This window comes from Nesoenas mayeri (assembly GCF_963082525.1).
Source record: "Nesoenas mayeri genome assembly, chromosome: 13".
NCBI lineage: Eukaryota > Metazoa > Chordata > Aves > Columbiformes > Columbidae > Nesoenas > Nesoenas mayeri.
This window is the reverse complement of record NC_137550.1, coordinates 19,888,868-19,904,067: the sequence shown is the minus strand read 5'-3', so window position 1 is coordinate 19,904,067 and position 15,200 is coordinate 19,888,868. Positions and strand designations below refer to the sequence as shown.

Genomic DNA, 15,200 nt, shown 5'->3' with positions numbered 1-15,200 from the left:
TTGCCTCCCTAATTGCTCCAGCTCTTTCCTACTGCAGCAAAGCCCAGCTTATGTTTTATACAGAGAGGAGGAGACTGGATTCCAGGGAAAATAGGGAAAAAATAAGGGAGGAGTGGTCTGTGAGCAGCTTGATGCCCACTAAGCACAAGTCCTGGCTGCACTATAAACTTGGCTATCAGTACTTTGCCTTTCCTGAGCTTCCCGTCTCGCCCAAAACCTTCCCGGTTTCACAGTGGAAAAGTGTTTTCTGGTGGCTCCGCTCCAAGAGGGAGCTTCATGGAACTCCCTGGATTCCTCCTCCCCGAAATGCTGACAGGTTTGATGCATTTGGAGCAGCCTCCCCGAGCGATTCCAGCCCAACAGGGTCCATCGTCTCGCGAGCCGGTGCCGCTCCAGCGCTCAGCTCCAAGTCCTCCAAATCACTTCCAGCATGGCCACAAGTGGCTGTTGAAGTAGCAGGTTTCCCCCGCACGCGAGCGGTGTCGATGAAGTGCCGCAGGCAGATGTTCACTGGAATCGGCCTCGTCCGTTCGGCTGCCGTAACGCCGCCTTTCTCTTGCCAGATGTGCAGAGAATTGCTGCTCGGCGAGAAATAGACGCTGAAAGTCGGTGGAGTTCTGGGGGTGTTTCTGATCACCCTTGCACCTGGGTGAAAACCTGTCGTATAATACGTTTCTAACTCGCTCTCCTTTCTCGGATCCGCTTTATGTTCCCTGAGTGACTCCAGAAACGTAGCACTTTTCCACCAATTGTATGTGTCTTTTTGTAAATTAGGAGCTTTGGACCCATCGGACGGTGGGGATGGGGAAAATCAACAGTGATGGGTTGTTTTGCTGGTGGCGCTGTGTTGGCGAGCAGTTGTATTTCATGTCTGGCCATCTCGGTTTTATTAGGTAGGACAGTATTTAACAGGTGGGAGCTGCCGGCACAGGAATTGGCCTTGCAACAACCGTAAAATCAATAAATAAACGGAACAGCTCTCTTGTGTCTTTTAGACCTACATGAAGGAATCTTCATTTTTTAGAGAAGGGCGATGAATCATTTAGCAAAAGATAAAATGAAATCATGTCACGGTATTGCTAACACCCTTTTCTTCAGGAGTTTTGCAAAGGGAAAGTCGATCAAATCTTTGATCTCCAAAGAGCCTGCAGAAGATAAAAGTGGATGAACTATAAATTCCCAGGAGGAAGGAGTTGTGCTTTGCGCTTGAGGCCTTGCTAATATTTGTCTGGAATTAATTGTATGAACTTTCAAGTCCTTTCGCACATGCCGTGAAAGACCAAAGTGATGCAGGCGTGGAAGCCGTGGCGGGAGGCGGCTGCTTCGTCCCCTTCCACGCCTGCTCGAGTCCTGCTCCTCTGGGCACTGCTACGGGATGGCTTGGATGGTTTACAAGAGCCAAAGATAACACGGGTCCTTTCCTAAAAGTTTGGTTGTTGTTGGGTTTTTTTCTTTTAGGAAAATTTGCTTTCAAGCGTTTTGCTGTGGAAAAGGTGGGTTTGGTCTCGTGGGGACATGGGGAGTGTGGCGGCCACAGGGACGGGTCATGGGAGGACAAGCAGTGAAGCTGCTTCGGTGCCTCTTTGGGTTTTTTTTGCTGAAAAACCCCAAGAAAGATTGTGTGCAAAAGTGCAAAACCATCGGCTGGATCCCGGCGCTTCCAAAAATGCCTCCGGTATTTCACGAGCTCCTCCTCGGAGCGCTCCGGCTTCAGTCCTGCTCGTTTGTCATGTTTTATGAGCGCGTTTGCTTCATGTTTGTTTGTGTCCCTCCACGCACAGCACCCTGGAACCAATTAAAGCAGCCGAGGTCGTGTCCTGGCCGAGGTTCCTGCGGGCCCCCCTCTCAGCCGTCCGTGTGTCCGTCTGTGTGTCCGTCTGTTTGTCCAGCTGCGTTAACGGGGGCTGGTGCCTGTCCCATCCTGAGGAGCACAGGCCACCTTCCATCCTCCTCGTGCCACCACAACCAACATTTGCATGGCTTAAGAATTGCCACTGTTTTTTTCCCAAGGACCGGGATTATCCCCTTTAAAGGTCCATTTTACAATGTTCTTTCTGCTCTGTGTTACCAACTCCACCTGCCACTTAATTTCCCTTAGTTCGCTAAAACTTGACCCTCTCCAATGTCTCCTTCCTTTTTGTCTTGGTGTATTTATGCTGCTGTGGAACTGCTGCTGCTCCCAGATGAACAAATCATTCCGGAGCTGGTAATTAGCAACAGTTGTGCTAAAAGGAACCATCAAGAATGTTAAATTAGTCCACTTTTAAATAAACTGTGTATTAAATGTTAGATCTCTATTCCCAGAACACCAGTAAAAATGCTGCTGGCTCTTTGCTAACAAAGCCAAAATATGAGAGTAGCATGGTTGTAACTACAGAGACAATTCCGTGCTCTGGAGGTTATAAATAATGACAGAGCATTTACAAAGCAGATGTCAATAGGACTCTTTAGAAACATTGGGTTTTTTTTAAAAAAATAGTTTCTTTTTTGCCTGCTTTCATCTCTGTTCGCAGTCAGATCCCTGCGGTGCTGCTTTCCTGCTTTGGTTGGTTTGTGCTTCTTGGTTTGGGGTTTCTTTTTTTTTTTTGTTATTTTTTTAATTCCCTTCCGAGATTTTATTCCTATTGCGCTTGGTGAGAAACACAAGCGCCCGCTGCCCGTTGGCTGCCGGGGAGGGGGCGGCGGGGGAGGCCGAGCAGATGGCTGTCCCAAGCTGACAACAATTTGGTTCCTACTACTTTGGCAGCACTCGCTGCCGGGGAAAGTCCTGGATGAGAACGCGCGGGCTCCGGCGCTGCAAATGGCTTTTGTTGAAATGAAAATCCGAATCGGGCGAGAGCAGCAGCTCGTCTGCATCCCTCCTCCTGCCCGGAGCTCTGGAAGTGATGTGCCGGCTACGTGGGTTCAGTATTTCACAGAATCACAGTGTCAGGGGTTGAAGGGCCCTGGAAAGCTCATCCAGTGCAATCCCCCCATGGAGCAGGAACACCCAGATGAGGTTACACAGGAAGGTGTCCAGGCGGGTTGGAATGTCTGCACAGAAGGAGACTCCACAACCCCCCTGGGCAGCCTGGGCCAGGCTCTGCCACCCTCACCCCAAACAAGTTGCTTCTCAAATTTAAGTGGAACCTTCTGTGTTCCAGTTTGCACCCATTGCCCCTTGTCCTACCATTGGTTGTCACCAGCAGAGCCTGGCTCCATCCTCCTGACACTCCTCCTTTCCATACTGATCACCATTAATAAGGTCGCCCCTCAGTGTCCTCTTGTCCAGCTCCAGAGCCCCAGCTCCCTCAGCCTTTCCTCACACGGGAGATGCTCCACTCCCTGCAGCATCTTGGTGGCTGCGCTGGACTCTCTGCAGCAGTTCCCTGTCCTGCTGGAACTGAGGGGCCACAGCTGGACACAAGATTCCAGGTGTGGTCTCCCCAGGGCAGAGCAGAGGGGCAGGAGAACCTCTCTGACCTACTGACCACCCCCTTCTAACCCACCCCAGGTACCATTGGCTTCCTGGCCACGAGGGCCCAGTGCTGGCTCATGGTCACCCTGCTGTCCCCAGGACCTCCAGCTCCCTTTACCCTACACTGCTCTCTAATAGGTCATTCCCTAACTTATACTGGAACCTGGTTAGTGTTCATCATTGGGTTCAGGCTGGTTTAGCAGGTAGCTGATGCCGGAGCATGTCTGGGGGTCCCTGGCTCCCTCCGTCCCCATTCTGACCTGGCAGCACTGACGATGCAATAGGGCTTTTAATTTTTTTTTGTTTTTAATATCCAGATCACAATGGTGACTTTTCCTGCCGCTTCCTCTCCTTTGGAAAGGGCAGGTTCGTCCCTCGGCCTCCAGAACAATCGGTGCCTTTGTCTCGGCCCCGCGCAATTCCCCAAAGCCCCGGCGTTCCCAGAAACGCAGATGTATGAAGGGCGATAGAGCCTTATTGTGCTCCGAAACCATGGTGATGAGCACGCAGTAAATACAGGACGTTTCCTGGATACCGGAGGGCAGGAGACCGTCCCAAAAGGAAAAAAAAGGCTCACCACAAAGTGTTTGCACTTAACTGATTCCCCCAGAATTTCGGTGATTTGCCCCTAAAGTGGGAGAAGGGGGGAACTGAGGTGATGTCTGAACATTCGTGCACGATCTCCATCCCTTTCCTGTGACGTTGCTGTCAGTGCTTGTTATTGCTACAGTAAAATTAAGACCACAGCTCATTTGCAGATCCTTACCTACATGTTACACCTCTGCCTATGACAATAAGGCAGGTATCTGTGTAAGGTCTGACACCTGGGGCACTTCTCAGCCGTGAGGATACAGTGATAGTCCAGCAGCACAATGTGGTGGACACCCACGCAAAGCAGAGGTGTTAACATCTGGGTTTGAGCCAATGTGCTATTTCAGTTTAAAGACTTTCGGGGTCGCTTTCTGTACCTAGAGAAGGTGTGATGCTGAAAAGCCCGGGCAGTGGCATTCGTTCCTGCGGGACGCATTGAGGGGGAGATTTCCATGAGGTTTTGCTGCACGAAGCCAGCAAGAAGGCACTGAGATCTGAAAACTGATGGAGTCCAGAATTCTTCTGGCATATTTGCTGTCCCAATTGCTTGTTAAATATGAAAAGCAATTAACCTGCTGGGAGACGCACAAGCCTAATTGTGTGGTGGCTGTGAGGAGGAATCACTCCAGCTCATGGGGTTCACCGGGTAATTTTTGACGTGTCCTGATCCATACGCAACCTCTATTTGCCTCCTGTTGTCTTCACCAGCCTTTCCAGTCATGACCTGGGTTGTTCCAAAGAAAAAAACCACAACCCTATTTCATTACTCTTAATATTTGTAAAGCGGTGATGAAGTGCTGTTGATTCGTTCCATCCGCAGGGCAGCTTTGGTGTGTTTGTCCTTCCCTGGTGCCTCCCGCTGGGTCTGGATAAGGTGGTGGGATGACAGCTGGAAGGTTTGGAGATGTGGAGAACATTCAGAAGGAATTCTCCACTCAGTTGCATTTTCAGATACTTTGCCCTGGTTCTGCTTCGGGGTGGGTTTCAGAGTTGTCCCGATGGATCCTCAGAGCGTAGTCTACAGCACGTGTCTCCGCAGGCTTTGCTGGAGCTCGGACTCAGCCTCTAAGCTTTCTTTTACAGCTGCATGTTAAGCAGGGCCCAACATTATTAGAAGTGACTGGTGGTTCTGTATGAATTTCACTTCTGAAAACTGAGGCTTTCATGATGCCCTGGGGTCAAATACTGAAGTTCAGGAATCTCAGATAGTTTCTTCTGTTACAAAACATGGCCGGGGCTAATGAGAGGAGAACAGATGTCCCAGCCGGGCAGGAATGCGATTGCATCTGAACTATGTGAGCATCTGAGCTACGGATGCCGTGCACCGAGCGCTGGAAACGCTGAACTCAGCTGGTAGCTGGTGATTTCTTTCCCACAGTATGAGAGGCTCTATTGTCTGTCTTGCTGAAGCATTTGCAGCTGAGCTTTGATTTCTGTGGATAAACCGGCCCTCTGGCCGCATCCACGGGTCCAGCACAGAGGCTGAGGAGCTGGTGCTGAGCTGGAGCACATAAACCTTCCAAAATGGGCAGGGAGATGCTGCTGCATCCGCCTTCTGCACATCTTGGGCTGAATAAGCTGGTTTTTCTCTCTGCGGGGCTGGGGTGGGACTGAAGAGCCAAACCCAGAGCTGCCGCGCTGGCGCTGGGAATTGGGAGGTTGTCTTCAGTTGTGGCCTGTCTGGGCGCTCGTTAAAAAGCCATTTGGCTATAGTAGGCCAGATACATCAGCCATAAGCAAAGCGCGGTTGCGCAAGGCTGGAGAAGACCACCAGCAGGAAGGTCTTGGGGGAAAAAGTTGTGAATGAGCCGCGGCAGTTGCAAGTTTTCATGAGGGCTTTGTTGGTTATGATGTATAGCGACATTGTTGGGTTCGTAACGGATCTCATTAACGCGAGCAGGATTTGGTGAAGTCCGTTAATCTGTCTGAAATGCTGTGAATGGGTAAACCGGAGAGCTGGCTGAGGCAGGCACCGCTCTGCTGTGTCATGACTTGGCTTTGGCTTCCCAAAGAGCGCTGGGGTCTCTTCTGGGTTTCCTTCAAACCCCTTTTCAGATTCGTATAAACACAAGCGCGTGTATATGCACACAGATATATCTTTGGATATACATCCCATGCTATTCCATGGAATTAAACCATCAGTTTACAGACTCAATGCTACAGAGGCTTTCAGTCCAATGAGGCAGAATTACTTAAAACACGTCAAGTTCTGCAGGGATGTGATAGTCAGTCTTTTCCTCCCACCTGCCCTCGATTCCTTATGGAAAGCTGCGGTGGGGAGGAGCGCATTGAAAACACCCAGCAAACAATTTAAGAGAGCCTTTCGTACGCTTGGTTAAAACCTTGCTGCTCCGCCACTTGGGAATCATTTCTGCTGGAATTCATGACATATGTTCGTTGTTTATCTTAGTGGGATATGACTTAAAATGTCAGAATGTTTTGTGTTAAGCAACAACCGAATAAAACAAACAAAATAAAAACACAGCTGTAATACTACGCTTTAAATTGTTGAATTCAAGTATGTGGTATTGATAAAGTAAGCAATAGGGTGCAGTGGTGTATAGAAAATAAGCCTTGTGAGTCCAGCCAGCAAGCCAAAAAAAGCCTTGAGGTACTTGAATTAGAAATTGTAATGTTGTTTGTCAGCTCTGCTGTAAAGATCCAGCCTTTGGAATCCAACCTAAATGCCTGAAGGAAAACAAAAGGCACATCATATTCTTCTTCCATAGCCAGTGAGAGTGTGGAAAATGAAATACGATGGCCACAGGTTCTGGTGTGAACCCCAGGACCTTGGCTGGGACAGATTATGTGGGAGCAGAGTTAAGAAGTGTGGAGATTTATGTTTGACTGGTTTTCTGTGTTTTCGAGAAGGCAGCGCAATATGATTTTGCCAGCAACAGTGGCTCTGTAGTTAATTGGGAGCAGGATTTTGTCTTCGCTCATGAACACATTTGCACTGTGGTGTGCTTGCACCTACTAGCTGGAGATTGTTGGTAAAAGCCTTCGTGGTACCAGCAGGTTGTCCTGGTCCCTCGACACCGAGCCCGAAGTGGCTGTGAGTGGGATGAGGGGAATAAATCAGCAGGTTGTTCTTTGTCACGCAGAGCGGTGGGGGCTCCCGCTGCAGTGCGGACACCTCGAGGGAGCCAGCAGTGAGTTGTGACTCAGCAGAGCTGGCGTCCTGGAGTGACGGAGGATGGAGGGGACCTCAAAAGGCGACTGGATGCAGCTCTGTCCCCCAAAGCATGACCAGCACCGTGACAGAAGTGACAGACTGGCCATTCCAGCCTGTTTCTTCCATGACCTCACACCTGTGTTGTTCCTTCTGCCAAAAAGCCATTCACAGGTAGGCAGGGCTGGTGGGTCTCTACGTGCTCCAGCACAAGTCTCTTCAGACAGCAGCTGATGACCTGCGAGTCACACTGTCCTTTAAATGTGGAAGATCCTGGTAAATGCATGGGAGCAATTCCGTTGATCCCGCTCCTTGCCCTGCTCCAGCCGGGCAGGGGGTAGTTGCTTCACAAGGTACTTTCACCTGGACCAGTGAGCTGGTTGTTGACTGGTGGTCGCTTAGCTCACACTTCAGTTCTGGTCATCTAGAACTGCAATAACTGATCTTTTTTTCCCCCTTTGATATGATTAAAGATCAGTATAAAGTACATCACAACCTGCTGTCACCGTTGGCCAGTATCTCTGTATATTTCCATTTAACTGCCCTCCTGTTCTTTGTGAGCTTGGCCATGTTATTTCCTGAGGAGTCCTGTTCTGTAAATATCAAAGCAGGCAAAAATCTCTCTGAGTATTGGCAGGAGAAAATAAAAAACTTTGGCAAAAATCCCTGTAATGTGATGGGATCTTACATCGTCTGAAGCTGCCTGAGGAAGAGAGATTGTGGCTCTCTGCCATCTCATGTCACTCTGGGGACACGCGAGATGGGGCAGGGATGAGCTGTGACTTCTCTCCATTTGTTTTCAGACTGATAGGCTCGAGCTGAGGTCTGGTGTTGTGGGATCAGAGGGATAGGGAGGGAGCAGGCTACCGAGCCATGGAGCTCCTGGAGCAGCATCCCATCATCTGGATGACACATGGGTGTAGGCTTGTCCTTTGTCGGGTTGCTCAGAGGAGAAGAGCGGCGAGGCAGCAGAAGGCCCCTTTCATACCTCACTCACCACAAGAGAAATGAGTCTCAGCCTTTGGTGTTGATGCACAAGCTCTTCTCAGACCCTCCGACCAAGAGGCACGGTGTCCCAGAAGTGTTGGGGGAGACCTCAATGCGAGATGCTTCCCCTGGAGACATGTGGTGAATAGCCTCAAAGAGTGAACGGGGCCAAGGGAGTGCCTCAAAAGAGTCTGAGATGAGCTGCAAACTCTCCTTGATCTCTCGGGCTGGAGGAGACTGGCTTTGAGCATTGGGCAGTTGAGTTCAGCTCAGGGTGGGGTGTCAGAAGAATTGTCCGCTGTGAATGAGCTCCGGGCCTGTCTTGGGGACTTAGCAGCCTATAACTCTAGAATATGACAGAGTTACCACTAAGCAAAGATTACAGTATCACAGTATGTTTGAGATTGGAAGGGACCTCAGAAGATCCTCTAGTCCAATCCCCCCATGGAGCAGGAACACCCAGGTGAGGTTACACAGGAACATGTCCAGGCGGGTTGGAATGTCTGCACAGAAGGAGACTCCACGACCCCCTGGGCAGCCTGTTCCAGGCTCTGCCACCCTCACCGGGAACAAGTTTCTTCTCAAATTTAAGTGGAACCTCTTGTGTTCCAGCTTGATCCCGTTACCCCTTGTCCTATCATTGTTTGTCACCGAGAAGAGCCTGGCTCCATCCTCATGGCACTCACCCTTTATATATTTATAAACATTAATAAGGTCGCCCCTCAGTGTCCTCTTCTCCAAGCTCCAGAGCCCCAGCTCCCTCAGCCTTTCCTCACACGGGAGATGCTCCACTCCCTCCAGCATCTTGGTGGCTGCGCTGGACCCTCTCCAGCAGTTCCCTGTCCTGCTGGAACTGAGGGGCCACAACTGGACACAATATTCCAGATGGGGTCTCACCATGGCGGAGTAGAAGGGAAGGAGAACCTCTACTGACCACCCCCCTTGTAATCCACCCCAGGTACCATTGGCCTTCGTGGCCACAAGGGCCCAGTGCTGGCTCATGGTCACCCTGCCGTCCCCAGGACCCCCAGGTCCCTTTCCCCTATGCTGCTCTCTAATATGTAATTTCCAAACCTATACTGGAACCTGGGGTTGTTCCTGCCCAGATGCAGGACTCTACATTTTCATCAGGTTATTCCCCGCCCAACTCTCCAGCCTGTCCAGGTCCCGCTGGATGGCAGCACATTCCTGAAATTCAGGGCTTTTATTGCTCCTGTGCACAGAGTTTGAAGTGCAGGATGGTAGAGCAGGGGCCGGGGTGTCCTCCAGGCCTGACTCTGGGTGTTGCCGTGGAATTAAGATGCCGTTAGACGCAGGACGAGGAAGGAACGCTGTTTACGGGATGCTGTCATCGAGCATCTCAATTTAAGATGTAACCAGAAAAAGACAATTAAGGGTGACTGTGTTCACACATGAATTTTCAACAGTTCAAAACAAAATTGAGAGTCAAGTAGAGAGAGAAGCAACGATGGTGGTGAAGGAAAAACTGAATGGCCCTGGGTTCTGCCTTGTGTGCTGGTAACACCAAGCAGCACGGTTTGATCCTTCCCACGCTTTCTACTTTGAGCTCCCTATTCTGTTTTGTCATATATTCGCTGTATTCTGATATATTCTATTACTAGAGTAATAATGGTAAAGCTGCTCTTCGAGTTCTGGAATTGGTGAAGAAGCACTTTCTTTTTCAGGGAAGGGAAAAAATTCATCTTGTTTCAGTATTTGTATCGCTGACTGGTGTTTCAGTAGGCTCCAAGAAGCTTTCATCTGGATAGACCAAATTTCCTGAAAATGTTGAAAACATATTGGTTCCAAACCTCCCCCAAAACCACATGTTCTAGATTAAGCATGTGTTTGGGAGCTAACATCCTCCTTTCCCCAGCTCCACCATAGTCTGGCATTAATAATGCCGCACTTAAAAATATTTGAAAAGCCTGACATATCTCATACCCATGTGAATGGAGTAAATATCATTACACCAGTTCTGTAAATGAAACAACTGCGTTTCAGAAGTTGGACTGAAATGGAAGGGTTGGGCCAACTTACATCAAAGGAGGTAGAAGATTCTTCATCGCTTGAAGCTCTTGAGCTTTTCTTTCTGCCCCATCCACCTTTAGTATTGGTCAAAGAGAGCGATCAAAACAGAGGGATCAATGAGAGGCTTAACGGGTAGGAATTCTTTAATTCTCGATCGTCGTAATGGTTCCTGCAGGTCTTGCTGTCTGCGCAAGTCGACGGGACTGGTTAATCCCCAGGTGTGGGTCAGGAACGGTGACATTTCAATAGCCACTTTGCCCCTCTGTTTTTTGGGAGGCTCCAAGTGGCAGAGAATGTCCTTTGTGGAAAGGGGGAGACTTTGATGGCTGGGGGCGTTTGGTGGTCAGAGCTTTCTGTGGAGATGGAGACACCGTGTTGGGTTGGGTTGGGTGGTCAGCAGCACTTGTCAGCTGAACCTCAGAGCCTGGCTTTGTGCTCGGCTTCTGTTTCTTCTCCATGAGGAATGGTGTCCCAGCTGATGTCCAGGAACTCCTTTCCAGTTCTGTCAGTCTGTGGATTTGGGCAGTATTCAGAGCTTTGTCTGAGGTTTAGCAAGTGGACTCTCTGTTAAACCAGATGGCTAGCAGGGCTTGGAAAAATACACAGATTTCCATAGCTATGGAGAACAGTGATCATTTAAACCTAATATTCTTCTTCCAGCTACAGCCAGAAGTTGATACTTCACATAAAAAGCTACTTTTTTTTCTAGTGCTCAAAGACAATATGGTTCTGAAAAGATGCATATTAGATAAGTCACATAGAGCTCCCTGCTTCTGTTTTCCTCTTCAAAACTAGATGTTCATCTTGAATTTAGCTGTGGACCTTATGCTTATTTCATGGCAGAGTGAGAAGTGCTCTGGCATTTTGGGAAGATGCTATCGGCCCTTTATTCAGCATGATTTTGTCTCTGATTCTGTTTGTAACCTGGGATGACTTCCCAGCACCTCCATCTCAGCATGGGGGCAGAGCGCTGAGAACTTGGGCAGTTCAGCAGCATTCCGAGGTACTCATCCTTCGGTTGAGTGATTTCTATACCGGGCAACCTTTTATAGGTTTGTATAAAATACACGTAATTACAAAGATCTGTTCCCATCAATAAACCCAGTTTGAACCGTTTTGCTGGAATTTAAACTATTCCTTGTTAATCCACACACACAACTAATAAGTGAACGCAGGGCTTTTTAAATATACTATTTATATCAGCATATGTCCTAAAGAAGTTTTTGATATTTTTTTATTTATAGTAAATCATAGCAGCGTGTAGCATGCAGAAAGAAAAATTGGGGGGGTAAACTCTATTAATCTTTATAAGAGAAAACATGTCATATGTAATATCCTTGAGTTGCATCACCATCTGTTGTTTGTGGGTTTGGTGGGTTTTTTCTGAAGCCCTTGGAAGGGATCCAGCAGATGCTGGGGCTGCAGGGGCTGGGGGCGAGAACCTGCTCCCTGAAGCACGCTTAGATGTCTTCTGCTGCTTGCTGGGCCACAGCTGTGGTTTCGCACAACAAAAGCTCATCGGTTGCAAGTATTTTCTTGGTCTGAAGTGAGAAGTTTGCAGCTGAAGGGGCTCGTCGCTCGAACCCACGGCCATAGCTGGAGGTGAGGACTCGGCGTTGCCCTTGCAGGTGCCCAGCAGGGTGGTTCTGAGGGTTTTATTGTCATCTAGAGCCATCTTTTCCTGCCTGTACCTGTCCCTCAAATTTTACCATTACTGATGCTTTGATGTTCCCTCCTTTTCTGTTATCGTTTTATGTTCCAAATAACTATGGAAAACCAGCTTTTGGAGATGTCTGAGTGCAGAAGCTCAACGTGCAGCATTGCTGCTCCAGCACCTTTGCTGGGTTCATCCCGTCCCGTGATGAAGAACTCGGCTGACAGGCGATGGAGCTGCCCTGAGTTATTACAGCAGGAGCCGGTGGGATTTTCCTACAGGAAATCCAGTGGAAGAGATGATAAATTTTAGCGGAGGATCAGGTAGCTGGCTTAAACACTTCAAGTCAGGCTTAGAGCTTCGTAGCTATGGCTTTAGTAGCTCGGCAACAAATAGCCTCTCCAATTTCCAAAGGGGCTGATGAGCTTTTGAGGGACTTTCCAGCAGTGACCCTGAACCAGAAGACCCTTCCAGCCCATGCTGCCCCTTCTGGAGGTTAGAAGAAGCCTTCTCATTGCCAGCATCACGGTCCTGAGGAGCAGTTTGCACCCACAAGGACATGCCAGAGCTGTTCTTCAAGACCTAACGGGTCTTCTCCCTCCATGCCCATCACCGTCGCCATTCCAAGGGGTGTTCTCATCTCTTTCCAAGCACTGATGGCCAACCAGCCAAGCTCCCTTTGACCACTTCTTGACCTTCTGTGAAATTGTTCTTATGTAAACTCATCTTTCTGTATGTAGAGGATCGGGATTAGAGTTTTTCACCCCCACTTTCCGAGTGGCATCAGTATTGTGCCATGTCTGACAGGGCTGTTTCCACCACCGTGTTTCAGCATTGCCTTCCTGCCTTTCGTGGCCGTGTGACAGCAGCTCAGCAGGTGCAGGTGTTGTCCTCCATCTGAGGAGCTCCACCATCCAGCACAACAGTTTATTATTCCCTCTGTAGAAGTAATTCGTAGGACTGTGCATTTTATATGACTGAATCCCATGCCATGCGTACGGTTGCATCCTTCAGAGCCACCCAGCCTGTCCTCTCTGGTAGCCCGGTCCTCTTCTGCATTAACAGCTCTTGTCACCTTTCCTCCCTCTGCTATGCAAAGCTAAACCCAAGGGTTGAGCGGAGCTGACAGCTCCTTCGAGGATGGATTAGAGCATAAGCATAAATTTAATTTCAGATGAAAGACAGGAAGTGTAGAAGGGGATGGACCTCCCCAGGTCTGGGGTCTGGTTTGACCTCAGACACGAGCAGACAGCGTGCGGAAAGGAGGTGGGGGATAGGTGGGATTGGGAGGGAGAAGTGCCAGAGTTGAGCGCAAGCAGATTTGGACGTAAATAGCTACGCGTGGGTCGCTGTCACATTTAATACCAGTAGTCCAGACCACGAGCTTGATCTCTGGCGAGTTCCTAACAGATACTTTAAGGAATTCATGAGGAAGAGACACAATGTCAGGAAAGTGCAGAAAAACAAACCTGCGGTTATTTTTATGGAGAAGGGAAAAGGGGTGCTGGGGAACAGCTGACGGTCGGGCTGCTCTCGGATACATCCTCCAGCGCCCCCAAAGGAGAGATGAGAGTGGTAACAGGCAGTGTTGATGGTGGAGAATTCTTCAAGTCAAACCAATGTCGCCCTACGAGCAGACAGCAGCTCCCGTGGACCCCGGAGCAGCAGTAGGTATCGCGTAACTTGGGTTTTTATCCAAGGCTGTAGAGGAACACGGTGTGTGTGCCCGTGGTCTGCATCTTGGAGAAAGAAAACAATAGTACATTCTCATAGATCTTCCTTGGAATCAGGTCATCTGATGGCCTCCGTGAAACCAGACTGAAGAAACGTGGGTGGTGTGAAAGGCTTGGAGACCAGCAGGAGCAGTGGGGTGGCGAGATGGGATTAATAAGGTAGGAGAAGACTCTGGAAAGATTTAGGATCGCCTAACTTGTAGGTATTTAACACCTAACAGCTAACCCGTGGGTCATACGCATTCATGTTTTTCTCCTTCTCTGCATATATGTGTTGGGACAACTGATATCAAGTGAAGTTTTCAAGCCTTGCGCCTCAGCACGTTCTGTGCTGAAGGAAATACAGACCCGATGTTTTGGTGGAGCTCTGCTTTCCAAACTCCGCAAGAGGCTTTGTTACCGTTTTAGACTAAATTTAGGAAGGTCCGCTGAGTTTACCATTTTGAGCAAAAATGAAGAAAATCCTGTTTTCTGGTGTACGGGATGAACCTCCTGGCTCCCTGCTACAATTAAATTATCCACCCCCTCCTCCTGCGAGATGAACAGATGCGAATCCCAGAGACTCAGAAGCTCCCAAGGCTAATAATATTGTGTTTTTTTCATGTCAGAAGTATTTTTTGTGTTTGTCGAAAGATTCACTTGCACAGCCGTAACATCTCTCTCTGCCGTGCCTGGAACAGATGCGTGTGTTGTAATATAGACTGCGAACATTGACATCCCATGTGGTTCTCATTCCTCCCATTCATCTTTGAAGCTAATTGGTTCCATCCATTTCAAATGTGTTTGGCTCGCCGCAGCTATTTGTACTTTCACTCTGGTTATGGCGCTAATGGTGTGATATATATAACATGAAATAAACTCTCGTGACTCCGGGGTCTGCAGAGACACATACGCAGCACTTGCATTTTGCTTGCTCTGGTGTTTTGTTTGGCTTTTTCTTTTAATTATGTCCCCCAGACACTTTTTTTCTCTGCACTGAAAATGCGATTAACCAGCTGGTGCCTGAGATGAGGGTCGGTGGAAATCGCCGCTGTGCTTGTGGCTCATTCTGCGTCTCGGGAGCTCAGGAAATGCAAAAATAATCCAAATAATCCAAAGCTAAAAGGTTTCGCAGTTCATGTGCTGGTGTTTGGCTTCCATGGTGCTCCCTGTCAAGTTACTGGGACTGGCATTGTTAGCATTTGCATCTGTCCTATCTGTATGTTTTAATATTGTGAATATACAGATTAGTGAAAAAAAACCAGTAAATTAGCAGAACTAACAAATTAGGTAATACCAGAATTTTCCCGTGACTCAACAGCATGATGTAGGTAAGTTAATATTCCTGTTGAAAAGGCGTCAGTAAGGTCGCGGGGTATTTCTCTGGTCGTTCTCTCCTCTGTCCATCCAGCCATGGGAATGTGGCGCTTCTGTGCTAATTGGGAATTTGACTTTCTCTTTCAGTGCTGACTCAAAGCACCCTCGTTACCTTCTGTTCATTATAAGCTTATCTCAGTCAATGGTGATTTCGATCTTCGCTGTGTGCTTAAATGCAGATTTTCGAGGCATTTCACTGATGAACAGCAAGGGAATATT

At 48.7% G+C, this 15,200-nt stretch overlaps 1 protein-coding gene across 4 annotated transcripts in view; it reads left to right on the top strand.

Moving 5' to 3' along the window:
- The window catches only part of EDA (ectodysplasin A), a 71,492-nt gene that overhangs the window by 45,421 nt on the left and 10,871 nt on the right, over window positions 1-15,200 (top strand). The window lies entirely within an intron of this gene.